Here is a 13,671-nt window from a genome sequence, read left to right as displayed (position 1 = left end):
AAATTCAAAACGAGCAGAAATTAACATGAAAATAGCGACGAAGACCACACTGCCTTTCCATAACAAACAAATACAACGTAGAGACAATAGGGAAAATTTCAAGATAGTGGAAATTATTTAGGGGAATTATTTTTGGAATTATTATTTGAGTAGGGTTCAAAACCCCCTGCCTTCCCAAGGCCAGAATATAATTTGTACTTAACTGTAAAAATACAAATAAATATGCATTGTCAGTTTAATATACATATGCTAATATTTATTCCTTAAAATTTTAACAATATTTGATTTATTAAAGTATTTTCGACACAACACCTTAAGTTAGGTATTCCTTTCTCAGATCACACTACCGTTCTATGAGGAACAAATAAATTTTCAAATGGGGATAAATCCATTTAATTAGACGGGGAAAAAAACAGGTACAAAAGTCCAGATATTTCGATCACATATACAGCGATCGTCATCAGTAGACTACTACTACTAATAATAACTCACTGCAGTACCAAGCCGCCTGAGGCCAACACAGCTACGCATGCTCCTCCTCCAACCTAATCTATTTAAAGCCTCCCTCTTTACACCCTCCCAGGAAGTTCCCATTTCCTTTAAATCTTTATTTATGACGTCCTCCCAACCCAGACAAGGACGACCTGCTTTCCGTGTAACCCCAGACGGTTGGCCAAAAAGGACAATCTTCGGTAATCTGTCATCCTTCATCCGTAGAACGTGGCCTAGCCATCTCAACCTTTCTTTCATTATAGTCCTAGAAAGCGGGATTGAATCACATTTTTCGTACAATCTACTGTTTGAAATACGGTCAGTCAGCCGGGTACCCAGAACAATCCGAAGGCAATTTCTCTGGAAAACATCTAGTAAATTTTCATCTGCTTTTCGGAGTGCCCATGCTTCAGAGCCATATTTGACCACTGTCACCACTGTAGCTTCCAATATTCTAATCTTGGTTTGCAGACTTATCTTTCTATTCTTCCAAACTTTTTTTAACTGTGAAAAAACACCCTGAGCCTTAGCTATTCTACTAATTTCTTCACCGTCTAAATAAATGCATTTATCCCCATTTGAAAATGTATTTGTTTGATTTATTAAAGTTATAAAAGCAAAAGGATTAAAAAAAAATCAGTGAAGTACCAATAATGTCCTGGCCTTGGGAAGGCATAAGGGTTATGGTTTCTATAAAGTCTTATAGGCATAAGGTTTCAATAAAAACCTTATATGTTCCCAGGGCATAACTTACACCCTTTGCCCTAAGGGCTGTGGGGTAGTTGTCATTCTCAAAGACATGATTTCCAGACCTGTCAACTACGATGAACAAAAGGGCGTTGGTGGGCGTTAAAGGAAGTTAGTTGCCCTCCAATCACTTTCGACTATTAAAAAGGGCACAAGCCGTTTCAATTTCCAATCAAATGAACTCTTTTTGAAGTTTCTATGACAACTCCTTAGATACGAAATGCCCCGGTCTAAGACCAAAAAGAAATAAATAAATAATAATAATACAATGTGCCAACATTGTTTTTTACTTAGGCATTTATTGCGCTGCCTGTACAATCTTTGTCTCGACAAACTGCAGGCTGATTTCATTTATTTGATAATGAGGAACGAAATCAAGAAAAAATATTTTCATGTCAGTTTTAAGCACTGGCAGATCTTAATATCTTGCATTTGATTAACACTTTTAACTGCTTCTGGTGAATGGATGAAACAATATTCTTACAAGTCTAACAAACTTCACTAGCCCCATCAAAGCCTTCCATACAAACCTTGTAGGCTGCCGTGTCTTCTTTCATTTGATTAAATAAATAAAAAATAGTTTTTTTAACTGAAAGTAAGTAGCGACATTAAAACTTAAAACGAACAGAAATTACTCCGTATATGAAATGGGTTGTCCCCTCCGCAATCCCTCGCTCTTTACGCTAAAGTTTTTAATTGTTTTAGAAGTAGAATTGTGGCAAAGAGTCAAACTTTAGCGTTAAGAGCGAGGGATTGCGGAGGGGACAACCCATTTCATATACGGAGTAATTTCTGTTCGTTTTAAATTTTAATGTCGCTCCTTACTTTCAGTTAAAAAAAAACTAGTTTTCGTTTTATTTAATTTCTGAACGTTTTTGAATTAATGCATGTCTGATTTTGGCTCTCCGCACATACGTTAATAAAAATGAAATTTGCATATTAATTCTTTTTTTGACTAAATGGCTTTCTCTTAGTTTTGATCAGACGATTTTGAGAAATAAAAGGTGGGGAAGGAGGCCTAGCTGCCCTCCAATTTTTCGGTTACTCAAAAAGACAACTAGAACTTTTAATTTTTAACGAACGTTTTTATTAGTAAAAAATATAATTAAATTAAGAATTAACTTACGTAACAAACTTTTATATTCTTATATTTTTATTATGTATATGAGGGGGTTTGTCCCTCGTTATCACCTCGCTCTTTACACTAAATCTTAAGTTTTGTCCCAATTCTTTGAGAATGACCCCTGAATCAGAAAGGCCGTAGAATAAATAGTTTAAATTACTAAAAATACTTTAGCATAAAGAGCGAGGTATATATCTACTCCTAAATACTTCGCTCTTTATGCTAAAGTATTTTTAGAACCCCAAATATGCGTAATAATCTCTGTTCGTTTTAAGTTTAAATGCTACTCCTCACTTTCAATTGAAAAACTTTTTCATTTTTATTTTTTATAGTAATGCTAGAAAACCCCGTGCCCTTTTCATTGAATTTCTCTTCCCCCATGACATATTCCTCCAATAAAAGATCCTCCCACATAGCCCCATCCCCTAAACCCCAAACCAAACAAATCTCCCTGAAAACGTCTGTACGCTTCCCAATAACCATTACTGTATGTACACATTGGTCAAAGTTTGTAACTTGCAGCCCCTCCCCCAGGGACTGTGGAGGAGTAAGTCATCCCCAAAGACATAGTTATTATGGTTTTCGACTATGGAAAACAAAATGGCTATCTCAAAATTTTGGTCCATCGACTTTGGGAAAAAATGAGCATGGGAGGGGGCCTAGGTGCCCTCCAATTTTTTGGTCACTTAAAAAGGGCACTAGAACTTTTCATTTCCGTTAGAATGACCCCTCTTGCGACATTATAGGACCACTTGTTCAATACGATGACCCCTGGGAAAAAAACAAAAAAAAAATAAACATGCACCTCGTTGCTAAGGTTCTAAGAGTTAAGGGTTTCTACCCCACAACGTCTTAAACCTTTGGATTTATCATGCCAGATAGGACTGGCATGCTAGGTTTCTTATTTCCATGATCTGAGAGTTGGAACCTCTCACTTGCAACATCTTTTTTAGAGAAATCTTGGACAACAGCCTGCATGCTGATTTCATTCATTTGATAATGAGGAACGAAATCGCGAAAAAAATAGTTTCATGTCAGTTTTAAGTCCTGGTGCATCTCAATATCTTGCATTTGGGTAACACTTTTAACTGTTTCTGGTGGATGGATGAAGCAATATTCTTAAAAGTCAAACAAACTTCACTAGCCCTTTGAGTCTTTTTTCATTTGGTCTATAAGTTTCCAAAGAAACTCATCGTTGCTAGATTTCCTAGAACCATGCCTTGAGTAAAAACTTCCTCTTCTACTACAAGGCATGAATCCAGAAACGTGATGTTTTCCAGCTCAACAGTCTTTATGTCAACCAACTAATAGAATCAAAATCTCCAAAGGAAATAATAAAATAAATATTAATTCTTTGAACAAACAGCCAAAGTCAATATTCATAGAGTTGGTTTTATCACGATTGCCAGCCTGGCAGATTACACCTGTGCAGCCTTCCTATCTCTCAAAACTTAATGCATATCTCAAATATCAGCTACCTCGACTTCTAGAAAATTGATTACACCTGTCTAGAAAACCACTAGACTGTACACCAGTCTAGAAAAGGCAGATTACACCTGTGCAGCCTTCCTATCTCTCAAAACTTAATGCATATCTCAAATATCAGCTACCTCGACTTCTAGAAAATTGATTACACCTGTCTAGAAAACCACTAGACTGTACACCAGTCTAGAAAAGGCAGATTACACCTGTGCAGCCTTCCTATCTCTCAAAACTTAATGCATATCTCAAATATCAGCTACCTCGACTTCTAGAAAATTGATTACACCTGTCTAGAAAACCACTAGACTGTACACCAGTCTAGAAAAGGCAGATTACACCTGTGCAGCCTTCCTATCTCTCAAAACTTAATGCATATCTCAAATATCAGCTACCTCGACTTCTAGAAAATTGATTACACCTGTCTAAAAAACCACTAGACTGTACACCAGTCTAGAAAAGGCAGATTACACCTGTGCAGCCTTCCTATCTCTCAAAACTTAATGCATATCTCAAATATCAGCTACCTCGACTTCTAGAAAATTGATTACACCTGTCTAGAAAACCACTAGACTGTACACCAGTCTAGAAAAGGCAGATTACACCTGTGCAGCCTTCCTATCTCTCAAAACTTAATGCATATCTCAAATATCAGCTACCTCGACTTCTAGAAAATTATGCTCCATTGCTACAATCTAATTTCAAACCTCAAAGAATATACTATATTGTGCACTGAATTTCAAAATCTCAACTGAAAACCTTAGCTGAAGTTGAATATTTGCTGCCTTATATACTTACTTTACAGTCCAATAATACTGTCCTTAATGTGGGGAAATTCTATTCTTTTTCCCAGAGTTAAATATCGTAATTTGCTCATGCATATATCCAATTTTGCTCAAACGCATACATTCCAACTAGTTCAATGTCATTCCCTGTATGATTGTATGTTTGCTCAATCTCCTAAATTTTGAATTACCTTAAGGAAAAACAAAATATTCCAAGAACATTTCTTCAGATTTGGTTGACAGACAAATACACATGTAGGCAAAGTCTGCAAAATCTCCTTAATTATGAGGTCCAAAACAAGGGTAATTTTAGTAAGAAACTTTAGTTTATTGCTAGGCCATCCAATTCCTAAATGAAATATTTTTTTTTTAATTTGTTTTTCTGGTTTCAATCCTTATAGGCTAAATGTAGCCCAAATATTCTGAAACCGGGGGTACTAGTTGGTGCCACTAGTGTTGGCATAATAAGAGTAAGCAGCAAGTATCAGGGTAGCTGATACTGCTATTAGAATGAGAATAGCTATAGGCTTTCATTAAAGCCTAACATCCTCCCTGCTCAGGAATACCAAAAGCAAAACTTAAAATTCAATGCTCACCAAATTGTAATTTTATAGTACCCACTGGATGTCATACATGATATCTATGTTATTACCCGACAAATTTCCTTCCTCATTTTATATGAATAAGTTTCCTTTTTTTCCATTATTTTTTAAATAGCTTGAGTATTAAATCCATAATGTGTTGAAATGGATTGAGCTATTTCATTAAAATTCTCTTTGAACATTGTGTAAGCAAGAATCCTCATGTTAGCTATCTTAATCAAACAGTTCGTGGTAATGAACTGTAGTAAGGAGCGACCCGGCTCAATAGTAACCAAAACTCTAAAAAGTGGAATTTTGATACCAATAGCTACATCAAAGAATCGCATTTTAATGCTGATTTTAAATATATAAGTTTCATCAAGTTTAGTTTTACCAATCAAAAGTTACGAGCCTGAGAAAATTTGCGATATTTTAGAAAATAGGGGGAAACACCCCCTAAAAGTCAAAGAATCTTAAAGAAAATCACACCATCTGATTCAGCGTATCAGAGAACCCTACTGTAGAAGTTTCAAGCTCCTATCTACAAAAATGTGGAATTTCGTATTTTTTGCCAGAAGGCAGATCATGGATGCGTGTTTATTTGTTTGTTTGTTGTTGTTTTTTCCCAGGGGTGATCGTATCGACCCAGTTGTCCTAGAATGTTGCGAGAGGGCTCATTCTAACGGAAATGAAAAGTTCTAGTGTCCTTTTTAAGTGACCAAAAAAATTGGAGGGCACCTAGGCCCCCTCCCACGCTAATTATTTTCCAAAGTCAATGGATCAAAATTCTGAGATAGCCATTTTATTCAGCGTACTCGAAAAACCTTATAACTATGTCTTTGGGGACGACTTACTTCCCCACAGTCCCAGTGGGAGGGGCTACAAGTTACAAACTTTGACCAGTGCTTACATGTAGTAATGGTTATTGGGAAGGGTGCAGGCGTTTTCAGGAGGAGTTTTTGGTTGGGGGAAGGGATTGAGAAGAGGGGGATCGGCTTGGGGAACTTTCCATCGAGGAATTTGTCATGGTGGAAGAAAATTTCCATGAAGGGAGCGCAGGATTTACTAGCATTATAAAAAAAAAAAACAAACAATGAAAAAATAAATATTAAAAAGTTTTTTTTTCAGCTGGAAATAAGGAGCAGAATTAAAACTTTAAACGAACAGAAATTATTACCCATATTAGGGGCTCACCTCCTCCTAATACCCTGCTCTTTACGCTAAGTATTCTTAGTAATTTCAACTATTTATTCTACGGCTTTTGTGATTCAGGGGTCATTCTTAATGAATTCGACAAAATTTAAGCTTTAGTGTGAAGAGCGTGGTACTGACGAGGGGGCGAACCCCCTCATATATGTAATAAAAACATGAGAATATAAAACTTCTTTACGTAAGCTAATTAATAAGTTACATATATCTTTTACTAATAAAAAGATATTGTATAAAATTAAAAGTTCTGGTTGCTTTTTAATTAACCAAAAAATCGGAGGGCAACTAGGCTTCCTCCCCCGCTATTTTTTCTCAAAATCATTCGATCAAAATTATGAGAAAGCAATTTAGCCAAAAAAAAAAAATATGCAAATTTCGTTTTAAATATTCCTCTGCAGAGAGCCAAAACCAAAACATGCATTGATTCAAGAACATTCAGAAATTAAACAAAAAAAAACAAGTTTTTTTAACTGAAAGTAAGGAGCAACATTAAAACTTAAAACGAACAGAAATTACTTTGTATATGACAGGGGCTTCTTTCTCCCCAACGCCCCGCTCTTTACGCTAAATTTTTTTTCTGTTTTAAAAAGAAGAGTTGAGAGAAAGAGTCAAACTTCAGCGTAAAGAGCGGGGCGTTGGTGAGAAAGAAGCCCCTTTCATATACGAAGTAATTTCTGTTCGTTTTAAGTTTTAATGTCGCTCCTTACTTTCAGTTAAAAAAAACCTTGTTTTTTTTTTGTTTAATATTTACCCTAGCTTTATTTATGGATTGCAGAAGTTTAGTTCCTTAACTAGGCAAAGGAAAGAATATTATCTAACAAAAAAAAAGAGCTCATCTACTTCAAATTAACTAAGTACTAAATGCTTTTTTATTTTGTTTTTTAATTGGTAATACTCAAGAAACTTCAATTTCTACTTTGCTGAAAACGACTATTGTCAAGTGATAGCAATAATATTTTTGTTATTATTCAATTGGTCTGATTCAAAATAAGACAATTAATTAACTGCCACATCTGAACTCTTGACATAAATTTGAGTATCCAGCATGAGAGAATTAAAGTAATAGCTATATTTGACTAGAATAAAATAAACTGATTTTTTTTTTTAATCTGAATTACAGAGTGAAATTATTTCAAAAATTTTTAAAATGTACTTGATTCATATTCCAATCTCTTAGAAGGCATCAAGTCTCCCAGTTCAACTTTCTTTTTCTTCTTGATTGACCCACCACTAATGCCCCTTGCCTAAATCTAGACATAAGATAAAACTTTCATTTCTGAAAATGGTTATCACAAGCCCAGATGGGCCGAATTCGCACTTTGGAGTAAAAAAAAAGGAGCAAATATAACAGACATAAAAAATGATTAAAACTTGGAGAATTAAAAGGGAATAGACTAAATAAAACACAAGAACAATCAGTCTTGTGACTAAACCTACAGAACACAATTTAGTTTAAAAAACATATAAAAGGAATTCACAAAATTTGCAAAATAAACATTAAACAATTGTAATGTAAAAAAGGGGAGAAGGGGAACTCATTTAACAAATCAACTATGTGCTGGAAAAAACTTCTTCCATGTTTTTCAGTGGACAGTTTATTGGGGTAAAAGAGGAATTTTTGTCAAAGCAGAACAAGGGAGGCAAGGTCAAAGCAGGGACAATTGACTAGGAAAAAAGGAATTTGTCTGGGGGTTGTGGAGGGCATTGTTAGCAAAATACAAGGAAATTTATGTTCTCCTTTCCTTGAGGGTGACTCAATTGGCTCTCTGAAGAAGGGACATACAAGAGGCTTAACCCTCATTGAAGATAACACTTAGGCACCTTTTATAGACTGCCTCTATTCTTTCTGGCCTATAATTGGAGATACTAGGATGTCAAACAGGACAGGCAAACTGACAGATTTGGTGTACAAAAAGAACATAATCAAAGAATGCAATTTTGGACATTTAAATTTCTTAATGAGATTAAGGAGGGATGTGGTATTTCTGTATTTAAAAAATATTATTAATATGAAAATTCGATTTTAATTCACTTGAGATGGTGACACCCAGTAACTTCACAGTACTAACTGAAATTTCAGGGGAGATTGGACTGGTAAAAGAAAACTTAAGACTTGGTCTGAAGAAAATTGATTATTAAAATTGTTGACTTTAAAGGGTTAACTGTCATACCACTTGTAACAGCTTCCTCAGATATCTGCTCAAGGAATTCCATTTGGCTACTTTTTCAATTCTTGAAGCTTGTCTCTAAGACAGTTAGATAACTTCGAAGACCACATTGCCTTTCCATGACGAAAGTAAAACAGTTCAAAATAGGGATGATACCTTTTTATTGACAGTGAATAGATATAAAATTATTTAACTGGATATTTCGACTGGCTTATTTAAGCTTGTCTCTAAGACAGTTAGATAACTTTGAAGACCACACTGCCATTTCCATTTGTAGCCAAATCAAAGTTAGATCATCAAAAAATTCAATTGACAAATAGACACAAAGGTTATTTATCATTGTGAGGAATGAAATTGGGCCTAAGAGGGCTCCCTGAGACACACCATTGTAAATTGGGAAGGGATCACCTCTGGATTAGAAAACAGCTCATATGATTCCAATACTTAAGAGAGGTAAAAAAGACCTTGCTGAAAACCTTTGCTGAATTGTCAATTCTGCAGTTATTAGATATCTTGAAGCAAATAATCTCTTGCATAGCTCACAGCATAGCTTTTGTTCTAGAAGATCTACCAATCACCTTGAATCATACGACCATATCACAGAGTTACTTGATGCAGGAATGCCTACTGACATAATTCTTCTAGACTTTTCTAAAGTTTTTCACAAGTAACTTGCAATCAAATTATGTGCTGTCAAGCGAGGGGAAGTCCCTGCTCTGGATCCTAGATTTTCTTCATATGAAATATCAGTGTATTCAGTTATTTGACAACTCTGGCAGCTGTATTCTTCCTTTGTCACAGCAAGTTTTGAGTAGTTACTCAAGGTAGAGTTTTGGGTCCTAAACTTTTTAATATCTTCATTAATCATGCTCCTTCCACTATCAGCAGTAAACTAACAAGCTATGCTGACGACCTGAATCTTATGTGACCAGCCTTGTCATGTGAAGATCATACCCTTCAATGAAATAATCTTGGACTGCTTGATCAATGGGCTGAGGCTTGGCTTCTTAAATTTAATGTTTTCATGTGCCATGTCATTCACCTTGACAAAATGAACCCTTGTCAATCTTATTGTCTCTTGTCACCCACTTGTCTTATGGTCACCCACTTTCCTCTATAAATGCTGAGCAAGATCTTGGAATCACCATTGATGATGAATTAAAATTCAGCACTAATGCTAAGAAGTCTACTGCTGCTACTAATTCAACCATGGGGCTTGAGGCTGGAATAACTTTAGCCTACCCTTATTTTAATAAAGACATAAAAGTGTTGGAAGACATGAAGAGATGTGCCACCAAAGTGATATCTGGCATGCAGGAACTTTCCTACCCTGCAAGACTAGCAAAGCTGAAACTAGCAACTCCTGTATGTAGAGGAAACAGAGGTAATGCCATTTAACCTATAAGTTAATGAGGGCTAATACACTCCCAGCATTATTTCCCACTATTGGTCCTAACTCAAGAGCTAGATGTCATCAGTCAAAACTAGTTAAGCAGCCTACCCTATTCTGCTGGTCACTAAAGAATCCTGAAGTCAACTCAGGAGCTCTACAAGGAGAAATCCTTAGATTGCTCCAAGCTGCAATTTCAGATAATTCTAATTAAAAAGAAAAATTTGAAATGCACTGAGTATTTTTTCTATCAATGTGATGTGGTTAATTCAATTAAAAACTTTTAAGTCCACTGCTATAATATTGTGTCAGGTATTGAGTTTTTCAAGTATATTATAGATTATGTCTATAAGATGGACAAGATAGTGGGAGGCGAATGTAGAGCATAAGTTTCTGGATTTCCTCCTGTCAACATTTGGGACTATATTTACTTTTAACCACTCAGCTTACAAGCTTTCATATAATTTGTAGAAAACAGAAGTAAGTGTAATGGGACAGACACCACAAAATCCTGCTTGTTGCCTCTCTTTTTCATGGTATGAATATAACCTAATAACCAACAATATGAGAATTCAACAGCAGAGACAATTTCATTAAAAAGTAAGGACAAAGGTTTTGAAAGATGGTTACCAAAGACTTTGTAGGAAACAAACTCTTAGCTTGATACTTATAATACAAATAAGTAGATTTGTGAATTTCTTTTTAATCTTTACACAGTAAGTTAGCTTCAGATGTTTTACCATGCTTAAGTGCCTTTACTTTAATTCTAATTCATTTTTCCATTTAATTGTCAATTGAATTGTTTTACCATGCTTAAGTGCCTTTACTTTGATAATTTTTCAATTGAATTGTCATGTATGATTTCTCATTAAAACATGTTTTACCTATTTTGCAGGGAAGAAGTTAGCATATTTTGTTTTAATCAGATTTTAAAGTTAGAGACTTAATCACTAGTAGCATTGTTCCCAATGCTATATAAGAGACAGCCAGTTTTCATTTGTAATCTAAGATCCAAAATAAAAAAAAGCCATCATTGAAAATTTGCTGATAAGAAAATTTGGTAACATTTTTTTTTAAATTTAAACTGGAAAGAGGTTTTACTAATAAACAAAAAGTAGCTTCCCCCTAAAGGAGGTACCAGTATATTAAAAAGTATAATAAGTAGCCTATGGGCTCTATATGTTATTAGTATTATCCCACTTAGTGTATATAGAGTATATATTACTTATGTATATATTGAGTATATCAGCCTATTTGTTTTTTTCCCTGGTTAAAACTACTTAATTTTTTGTCATTTCCTAATTCTTGGGATTTTTATGCAAGTGAATTTTAGGATATTGTTAAAGCTGAGTGAAACACTTACCCTAGATCTTAGGAATTGGATTTTCCCCTAGATCTTAGGAATCAGTTCTAAGCTAATAATGTTGGGAAAAGTGTTTATTATGTATTACCTTAAAAACTTAGGCTATCCTACATTAAGTATAGGCTATGGAGTAGGCTATAACTATTAATACTATGGAATATTTTGCCAGTGTATATTGTGAAGTTCATAGTAGAATCCCTGTTTCACAGGCTAACTCAGTAGTCATAGGGAGCTATTACTTTGTAAAGTTTTGGCCTTAAATTGGTTCCCTCATCTGATATCCTAATTTGGATGATTAGTGATATGTCAGACAACACCAGTTTTCATACAAATATAGATGGTTCTCTTCCCCCAATTTCATGCTCCTCTCATCCCCATCTGGCTCCTACAATTAACAAAAACTGCTTGTTATAGTAATTGTTTTACTTTCCCAAAGTTCCTTGTTATTCACCCTGAAAGCCATTTCACAAACTGACTGAACTAGAGACCCACTCTCAGGTACACAAAATCAACATAATTGCCATAACAGAGGTCTAAACAAAGAATCCTGTCCTATTGGAAATTAATAACCATTCCCAATTCATAAAACTTAGTCCTTGTGACCATTCCCCAAATTAATCCATATTCCCAAACTTTTATATTATGATGAAATCATTTGGGCAAGTGTGAGACCAAACTTTTATGATATCCTTTTAATTGGTTGTGTTTTGCTGCTTTTGTTCTTCCCCTAATCAAAACGCTGTACAAATACAGTACTCTTACCAGCAACTGCAAAGTAGTGTTGACTTAGTCTTCTGTAAATTCCTGAACTCTGGTATATTTCTAGTTTTTAGTGCCAATGATCTAAGATTAAATTTTCTTTGTAATTCCATTACTTTAAAGTAGATAATAAAAATCCCAACAACCAAGGGAAATTCTATCCTTAATTTGATATGCACAAATATGTATACTTTCTATTGCCCACTATAATGTTGCTGATAGTAGTGTAAAACTATATTTCTAATCTAACTACAATAATAGCTAAAAAAAATGATTCCTTATTCAACCTCTGTTGCACCATATGAATGTAGGATATTATGGTACTTGTAAAAGCTAATATTCTTTATCTAAGTAGAACCTGTTTCTCTGATGATCAATCCTTATGAAATATACCTTAGTATGATAAAAATATAATACTTTAGAAACTTTGGGCTATACATTTGGACATTTGGAGGGGTGAAGGTAAAATATTGCAGGTCTGTATGCCTAATATGTTAAGCATATTAATCTGCATATTATCAAGTAAGAATTGTTTTCTAACTTCAAACTGTCCAAATATTTTACGCCTAGCCACCCTAATGTGCAAATATAGCCTATAGCCTAAAATATATATTTCTTATGTAGTCTGTCACTTCTTTTTGTCTTGTCTCAAGGTAAGCTGAAAGAAACTAACAAAAAACTGTTCTACATCTATGGTAGTGTATCTATGAATCAACAATTTGAACAAGTGGTTGGGACTATATAATACAAGTACTAACATTAGCCTATTAATAAACAAGGTTAGCTTTCCCAAAAATTAAATGACTCTTTGCAAAAAGATACTAATCTTATTTTGATGCAAAAAACTAAGGCAGCTTGTGATTTGGTTTAAAGATTAGCTAGTTCTATTGTATAAACTTGGTCTACTAGTTGATTCCTTATTCTTAAGAATGAGTAGATTCCTCTCAAAGAAATTCTCATTCCTGATGTAACAGATGATCTGATAGACTATATGTTGGACATAACCACATAGGATACAACATTGTTTAGGATAATAGTTGGCATAAGTTGAAACAGAATCTGATTTCTACTTTGTTGTAGCACTTATATGGTAGCCTCATTCAGCCCTTCAAAAAATAATGTGCATTTTGGCCATGTATCACTTATTTCAACCTTTGTGACCACAAAGTGAAAAATAGAAAAATACATTGCCAAGGCTAAATTTTTCTGCATAGGCCTATGATGCAAGAATTGTTTCTTTAATGCTACCAAAATAAAAAAAAAGGAAATTCATGGGAAACATTTAATTTGGGCAAGACATTCGCACATTAGAGGGTTAAGGTAAAGTATAGTGGAAACCTCTTCAAATGTGTCAACTAGCCTATGCAATGATTTTTTGGCATATTATGATGTATGAATTGTTTCCTTAACATATTTCCTTCTCAAGAGCCCCATTTGCAGGTTATTTCCGACTTTCCATTGATAGGCTGTATATATAGGAATAGAGGGTCCTTATTTTACCTTCAAATAGAAGCGCTTTGAAATTGAAAGGTGACTAGGCTTTTTTTGAAATTGCCGCGCAAAATTCTAGAGAAA

The 13,671-nt window shown here is 34.6% G+C and overlaps 1 protein-coding gene across 2 annotated transcripts in view; it reads right to left on the bottom strand.

Moving 5' to 3' along the window:
- Positions 1-13,671, bottom strand: part of LOC136039254 (peroxisomal multifunctional enzyme type 2-like) — an 82,469-nt gene extending 68,798 nt beyond the window's left edge. The window contains exon 1 of one of the 2 annotated variants that reach the window (XM_065722811.1): positions 13,597-13,671. The gene's annotated coding sequence lies outside the window, so the exon portion shown is untranslated. Of the gene's footprint in view, positions 1-13,506 lie in introns of both variants that reach the window. The other variant, XM_065722812.1, reaches the window with a different exon arrangement.

This window comes from Artemia franciscana, chromosome 19 (genome assembly GCF_032884065.1).
Source record: "Artemia franciscana chromosome 19, ASM3288406v1, whole genome shotgun sequence".
NCBI classification, from domain to species: Eukaryota; Metazoa; Arthropoda; class Branchiopoda; order Anostraca; family Artemiidae; genus Artemia; species Artemia franciscana.
Note: the sequence above shows the minus strand (reverse complement) of the source record. Positions and strands in the feature narration are given on the sequence as shown.